The sequence below is a fragment of the Gavialis gangeticus genome, unplaced genomic scaffold, assembly GCF_001723915.1.
Source record: "Gavialis gangeticus isolate Ggan-Ray unplaced genomic scaffold, GavGan_comp1, whole genome shotgun sequence".
In the NCBI taxonomy this organism is placed as follows: Eukaryota; Metazoa; Chordata; order Crocodylia; family Gavialidae; genus Gavialis; species Gavialis gangeticus.
The window spans coordinates 170,992,181-170,999,620 of NW_017728992.1; the positions used below are offsets into that span (position 1 = coordinate 170,992,181).

Below are 7,440 nucleotides of genomic sequence, written 5' to 3' on the forward strand. Positions count from 1 at the left end.
GGGGGGGCAGGTGAAGGGGCAGGGTGAGGGCAGACTGAGGGCATGCTGTCTCTGCACGCTCAGGTCTGGGTGCTGGGCTCTCCCTGGCACTGGATGGCCTGGGCTGGGGCTGTGCTTAGGGCAGGTGGCAGCGCTGGGGGGGGGGGGTCTATGGGCCCCCCATAGCATATAGATTTGTCCAGTTTCAGTGAAACTAGGCCAATCAGAAGCTTTACACCAGGGATGAATTTATCCTTAGGTATTTGAAAGTTACTAAGTCATCCCCTTTAATGATTCTGTTACTTGGGTTAGCATACTTCAACAGATTCTAGGATTTAGTTATATTAGTTGTTCACTAAATCGGGGAGAGATTTTGTATGTACAAGAATTCTTGTCTGGCCAGGAAACAGACAAAATGGAATTTATAACATCACTCATTTTATGTTACTCTTGCTGGTTTGTAGAGGTAATGAATAATCAATTGTTGCCTCTTTGGGGCTGTTTATGCCTTTTACCAGTTTTCATGTTTCCCTACAGTCATTAGATTGACTGCATATTAAAATATCAGGTAAGCAAGGCAGGTATTTTCAAATTCAGTTTTAATCTTGGCAGAAATGCCAAGAAGAAATGGGTTATTCACTGTGTAGAAGCTCCTATTTACCATCCAAATGCAAATGTCCCCTGCACTTCCAGTTATCACTTAAAATTGACAAAATGTATGGCTCTCTTACCCTGTGATCCAATGGAAAAGAATACATATCTGGCCTTTGGCTGGCATTTCTCAAGCCATAAAAAAGCTTAAAACATTAAGAGCAGATTATGGAGTGATAGCTGCACTGAGGGAGTAAACTCAGGGAAATAAATAGCAAAGTATTTTCCATTGTGTAGTAAACTAGGAAGACTAAACAAACCAGGAAAATTTCTTTTTCTAGGCATGTATAAAGCACTCATTTGGGAATGTAAGTAACAATCATATGCTAAACATACTTGATTATTGTGGTTAGTATTTAAATGTCTAGGATTCAAATGTTGGACAGAGTAAGACTTTAGATCAATAACAATAGTCAAAATTCCATGTACCTGCAGTTTTTTTTAAATGCCAGGATGAAAGTTAAAATAATCCTGCTGTTCAGTTTATTTCACTATTTTTTTAGTGTCATTTAAGATGAAAAGAATCTTGTGAGGAAAACTGACTGTCTTGGTGGAGAAGAGACTACATTATTTATAAAAGACACCTTCAAAATTATGACAGGGCATGAATGAGTCAGTGATTATAGGTTCTAACAGTAAAAGTAACCAACTCAAAGTGAAGAGGAGTCAAAGAATTTAAAATAATAAATTTTTAATTTCCAGTGTGGGTGAAAGGTGGTTTGAGGAGAGCAGAAGAGAGGGGAAGAAGCAGCAATGGTTAACTGTCATTCTGACTTCTCTTGTCAGTGACTTAGAGCTTTCTCAGCCAAAGCATGAAATTCCATGCTTTTGTTCACACAAAACATTGACCAAATGAGTTTTAACTGTATAGGTACTTTTACATATGCTCCGGGGGTGGGAGGGGGAGAAAGGAGGCACTTAAATTAGGGCGGATCGGAGAGCTGTACTAATTAAAAGTGCCATGATGTCTCGTGTATCAGTGTCCCCATGCTTCCAAATGGTGTTGGGGGCACTTAAACTAAAGCTCATTGAACGGGCTTTAGTTCAAGTGCCCCCACTGCCATTTTGAAGTGTGGGGATGCTGATACACGAGACACAGGAGGCTGCTGGAGCATGGTAATTACCATGCTTCAACCGAGTTGATTAATCACACTGTGATTATACTGCGTCAGAGCAGCCTCCCAGCATGTCTACAGGCACCCTATATTTTCACTTCTTCCTTGCTGCAGTTTGCCTATACATTTTGGAATTGCAAAAAAGGCTTAAATTGAGTACTGAACTTTTTCCTCATTTAGCAGCCCTCAGCAAGGGAGGCAATATAGGCCAAAGAACCAGTTAATAGGCCCTGGTGTTCTGCAATTTCAAGCATACATGTGGAGCCCTACTTCACTAGTATTTCTGAATGATTTAAGTAAGGATGCATCAATTAAAACACTTTATTTTCAGTTAAATTGGTAAAGAAAGAATTATAAGCCAGCAATACCTTTCTTTTTATATTTAGTACCTGATATGCTTAGTGCATATGCAAGGTATTTGTAGCCAAGTTGTGATACAGTGAGTTAGAGTAAATGATATCATTCAATTCTACAATAGTTTTTTAGGTGTCAAATATCTGCTACAGCACTCATTTTTAGTCTTTCCAGGAGTGAGTATATTTGAATTCATGTACGAAAGAAACCAAAAGAGACACACAGAACTGTGACGAGAGAGAGGGAGAGATAGAGAAAGAGAGAGAAATATAGTCATGAGTAGGTCAGAAGTATGCAGCTGGGCTGCAGATCCATCACTGGACCAAGACTGCAAGTGTTATTTATACTCAGTGATACTTCAAACTTCCTTTAGCTTGTTTAATAGAGAAAATGAAAGACTGACTTGGATATTTTAAGACATTCAACCCATGTGTATTTCTAGATAGGGAATAGAAATTCCAAAAAAAGTACAACATAATTCAAACCATAAAATGCAAAATATTCTAGAGTTAAAAGTTAGAGAGATTCCTATTCGTATCCTAGAGTAAAATAATGAAAGATTATTTATATGAATTCTAAATTCACTGGTACACTGTTGATCTGAAAATAAAAATTTGAAAGCAATTTATTGTAAATTGACTTGTGTCAATTTTCATAATAAATAATTCACTAATTAAATAATTTTTAATTCTGTTCTCATTCCAAGAATATCTACCATTTAACTGCTGTTAAATCTATTCCTCTTTGCCAGTCTCCTCTGTGTACAGTAATATTTGAGAAACATTTTTAAAAAACTGAGACAGAAAAAGACTTACTGCGGTGGATGTACTTATGCTTATGAATGTACAGGTATAGCATAATTCTCACTGCATATTCTTCTACAATCTGCCCAGTTAAACAGCCCAAGGAACCGAGCTTTCATTGCTTGTCTTGACAGACTTTTTACATTAGATTATCAGCACCAAAATTTGTTGAAATTGAGGGCACTAAAGAGGATGCTTAGAGTACATTTAAAGTTACAGGTGCCTCAGTACAACCAAATACTTCAGCACACGTGCTTATGTGATGTAGTGACTAGGTGTGGGATTACTTATATGTTCACAGTTATTCACATGCTTAAAATATTTTGAGATAAAAAACACATTAAAGTTAGATTTAGACTTTCAAAGGACTGGAAGTTTAAAGTTTTAGTTGACATTGGACAAAAAAAATGCACTAAACACACCACAATAAGATGCAGTCTAAAAACATTACAACTGTAAAAATGACCGTCCCTAAATGACTAATGAATACAAAACCAATATTTTCCTTTAGCATTATTTTAAAAATGTAATTAATAATCCAAAATTAATAAATCAGGATGTATAGGGAGTCACATTTCCCAAGTTTTAATCAGAAAGTAGAATCTGATATAAACCAAAGGGACAGTATTTAATATGCAGAAGTTAAAATAAAACCTGTCAATTTAACCTAAAGATTCTCCAGATACTACAAAATACAGAAAAGTTCATACAAATGAGTCATGCTCATCCTTTCCCATGTTTTCTTTTTAAATCTCATCTACACATACAATCAATATTAAGCCATGCATCATTTCCCTCGGAGATATATGTAAGAACCTTTCTCATTTATTGGAAACAAGAAATCTAAAGTTCAAGCATCAAGATTTTAAATTGATCAAATTTATCCTCGGTTTAAATCATAAGGTCAAGGAGTTGCACCAGAAATAATATTATTCCCAACCTACACATAGCCAGAGCACTGCTATATATTACAGTATAACCTCATAAATCCAGCATGCTTGTGACTAAGCATGTGTTAGAAATTTGAACATTCCCTTTTTTTGAAACTGAAGTGGCAGCCGGTCGCAGAGTGGGTTGGGGGCAGAGAGGGGAGTGGCAGTTGGCCCTGGAGCAGTGACCGCATGCGGAGCAGGGTGGTGGATGGTGGCAGCAGCCGCCACGTGCAAGCTTCCCCCTACAAATTCAGGGGGAGTGAAAAGGGAAGCTTAAGCGCTGAATTTTTGAGAATTCTGGATTTGAGATCTGGATCTATGAGGTTATACTGTGTAAACTATTATTATAGAGCAGAGGTGTCCAACCTTTTTGAATGTGGGGCTGGATCATGAACTTTTTTTAAATCACCCGGTGGGCCGGCGAGCCATATTTATATTCTATCACCCCGCAGGCCGTATGTTGGACAAGCCTGAAATGAGGCAAAGCTGGCATAAACCCCCACCTGTACTCAGCTAGTGACAAACTACAGCAAACCATGCCCTGGATCACCCATCCCAACAGCTGGGTCCCCACTTCTGCCTACTACAACCACCATTTGAAGGCAGCCCCAGAAGATATTTGACAGCTGCATTAAAATACGCGACCAAACCAAAGTAGCTGGTGCTCTCACGCAGGCCAAGGGGACGCCTATGCCACTGCTTCCCCAGGCCTTGCCCACGCCAGCAACACCGTTGCCCAAAGTCTTGGCAGTGCTCGGGCAGCTGCGGCTGGGGCGCAGCCAACGCGTGAGACGGGGGGCGGCGGAACTGCGGCAGCGAAGCTGGTTCCCAGCCTGGCAGGGTCTCAGACCTGGTCTGCCCAGGGCGGCTCCTGGCTGGGGAAGGCCTTCAGGGAACACGGGCTGCTCTGCTCCTCTGCGCTTCCCTGCAGTGAAGGCAAACAGCCCCTGGGAGGGTGCAGGCAACCGCCGTGGCAGGAGAGCAGTGCCCAGCCCAGCCACAGGGAGTGACAATCTCCCTCCCCCTCCAGGCCGTCCCCAAGCGGCACAGCCCCATGAGCCAGCGTTATCCAAGGGGAGCTTGAGCAAGGCAGCTGCTGCACCGCAGCCCCTTGCCTGCCTGCCCACATGGCCCGGCTCACCATGGTGTCTGGCTGCCCATGCATGCAGCCCCAGTGGCCTCAGCGCTGCAAGCCCGGAGCGTGGGGCCCGGCAGACACTGTCTCCTGCCACCTCGCCCCGCAGAGGTTATGCCAGGACCCCGCCTGCCGACTGCCTGCGCCAGGCGCTGTGCCCCGTTCCCGCCCCGTGGCCGCCGAGCCCAGCGGGTCCCAGGAGGTGGACGGGATGCTGGGGGCAACAGGCCGAACCGGAGACAAGTAAAAGCGGGCACTGGCTCCAGCTCATCCTGTCAGACACAGCTGGGGCAGCCCTGCACTGCACAGCCCTCAGGGTGGCAGCAGGACCCAGCTCATATGACATGGGAGGTCATGCAAGCCCAGCCCCACGGGGGTCAGTAGCTCCCCTCCCCTCCCCCACCTGCCTGTCCTGAGTGAGGGACCTCAGGTCTCAGAAAATGGCTTGGTGGGCTTCATAGTGGCCCGTGGGCTGTATCTTGGACAAGCCTGTTATAGATGGAGATGACAGGACTGTTTATTTCACTTTTTAATCATAAGATCCTCTTTTCAATTGCTTAAAAAAAAAAACTTAACTATTTTCCATGCTACATATTCTTGTGTTGGTTTGTACTTCTTTTGGAAAAAATCATGAAAATGGTTCACCTATTTCAGAGAATAAGGCTAGGAGAAATGTGTGGTTTCACTTATGTCAAGTTCTGGTGACCTGTTTTTTTAACTGGAGTTGGCAACCCAATGATATGGAACAAGGGCTTTAAATTTCGTGGGGGGGGAGCCTTTATTTCAGGGCTGTGCTTTTTGCCTCCTCCAAGAAAAATCTACAGATTGCATCAAGCTCTAAGCTTTTGACAAAAAAAGTTCACACTTGCTCAGTAAAAACTTGCTAGAGGTTACCAGTTAAAAATCTACAAATCCTGTCTTCTCTGAACACACTCATGCTTGTCACTTCTAGTACTGGAGTGGAACAAGGGTTGTGCAGAAAAAAATAGCGTGATATCTCAGATAATTAAAGACTGTTTTGTATGGCCTCCACCCAAGAATTTGAATAAAGTCTGTATAAGTAGCCTGAATTTTGGCATTGTCTACAACCGAGTGCTTGACTACAACAGTAATGCAGTACAGTGAAGGACAAAAGGCTGGATAATTTGCAAGATTATAAACAGCTGAGAACTGGATTATAAACCAGCACAGAGCACTACATTAAGTACTGTTTAAACTGAGTAATTGTATCCCATTACTTGGATGAGCTTTTATAACCCATGAGTTAACACTCAATGGGTTAACTCAGGGGCAGGCAATTATTTTAGGCAGAGGCCTGCCTATCCAGTTTTGACAAGCTGTTGAGGGCTGCATGGGTTGCCCTGCCCCTTGACAGGTGCCTCGCTACCTGGTTACCAGCTTGGGACCAATGTCCCAGGGCTAGCACTGGTGGGGCCCACAGCGGGGCGCAAGCTGGCAGGGGTCTGTGGAGCCGGGCTGGGCTTCACCAGCAGGGAGAGGGGGGAGCTGGTCTGGCTTCATAGAGCCCGAGCCAACCGGGACCCTGTACTCCTGCTGGCGCTGGCCCGGGACACCGGTGGGGGCCCTGTGCTCCTGAACCTGCTCACTTCCAGTGCCCCCCAGCCCTGCAGTACAGATGGGGGGCAGTGCATAGCCCTGACCCCCTGCTTGCCGGCAGGGAAGGAGCTGGTGCAGAGCATGGGGAAAAGTGGCCCCTGCCCCATCCCGTGGCCCGTGCTCCCTGCTGCAGTCACTCGCAGCCTGGGCAGGGCTGTCCTGAGCAGGCACAGGCAGCTCCACGTGGGCCACGAGCAGCTGCAGTGTGGGGCACCAGCCAAAGGGTGGGGAGGGGCCATTTTTCCCCACACTAAGCACCAGCTTGTAACCTGCCCCTGCTGCCAGCCTGGGGCCTGCACCAGCTCCAGGCATGCTTGCAATGGCAGCATCTGCGGCCCTCCTGCATGCCGTGCCAGGCAGTGTTCGCTGCTGCTGCTCACCTGGAGCTCACGCACTGGGCAGCACAGAGGCAGCAGTGGCAGCCTGACCACAGCCTAACATGGTGAGGTCCGGGAGGGAAGCAGCGGCAAACGCTGCCTGGCACAGCAAGTGGAGGGGCTGCAGCTGCTGTTGCTGGGGTGCAGCAAAAATGGATGAGCCTAGAACTGCATGGGGCCAGGTTACAAGCTGGTGCTGAGTGCAGGGAAAAAGCGCCACTCCCCCCACTGCCCCGTGGCCAGTGCCCCGCGCTGCAGCTGCTCGCAGCCTGCCTGGGGCTGCCTGTACCTGCTCAGGACAGGCCCGTGTGGGCTGTGAGCAGCTGCAGCAGGGAGCGTGGGCCATGGGGTGGGGTAGGGGTCGCTTTTCCCCACCAGCTCCTTCCCTGCCCTTCCCCCTCCACCCTTACCTGAGGTTCCGGAGCTGGGGCAGCCACATGATCCCAGGCCAGAAGCCCCTGCTCGGGCTTCCAGCTG

General features: G+C 46.2%; 1 protein-coding gene across 1 annotated transcript in view; it reads right to left on the reverse strand.

Annotated features, from left to right (window-relative positions):
• Positions 1-7,440, reverse strand: part of NUDCD1 (NudC domain containing 1) — a 193,096-nt gene that overhangs the window by 66,886 nt on the left and 118,770 nt on the right. The gene's annotated exons all lie outside the window — the stretch shown is intronic.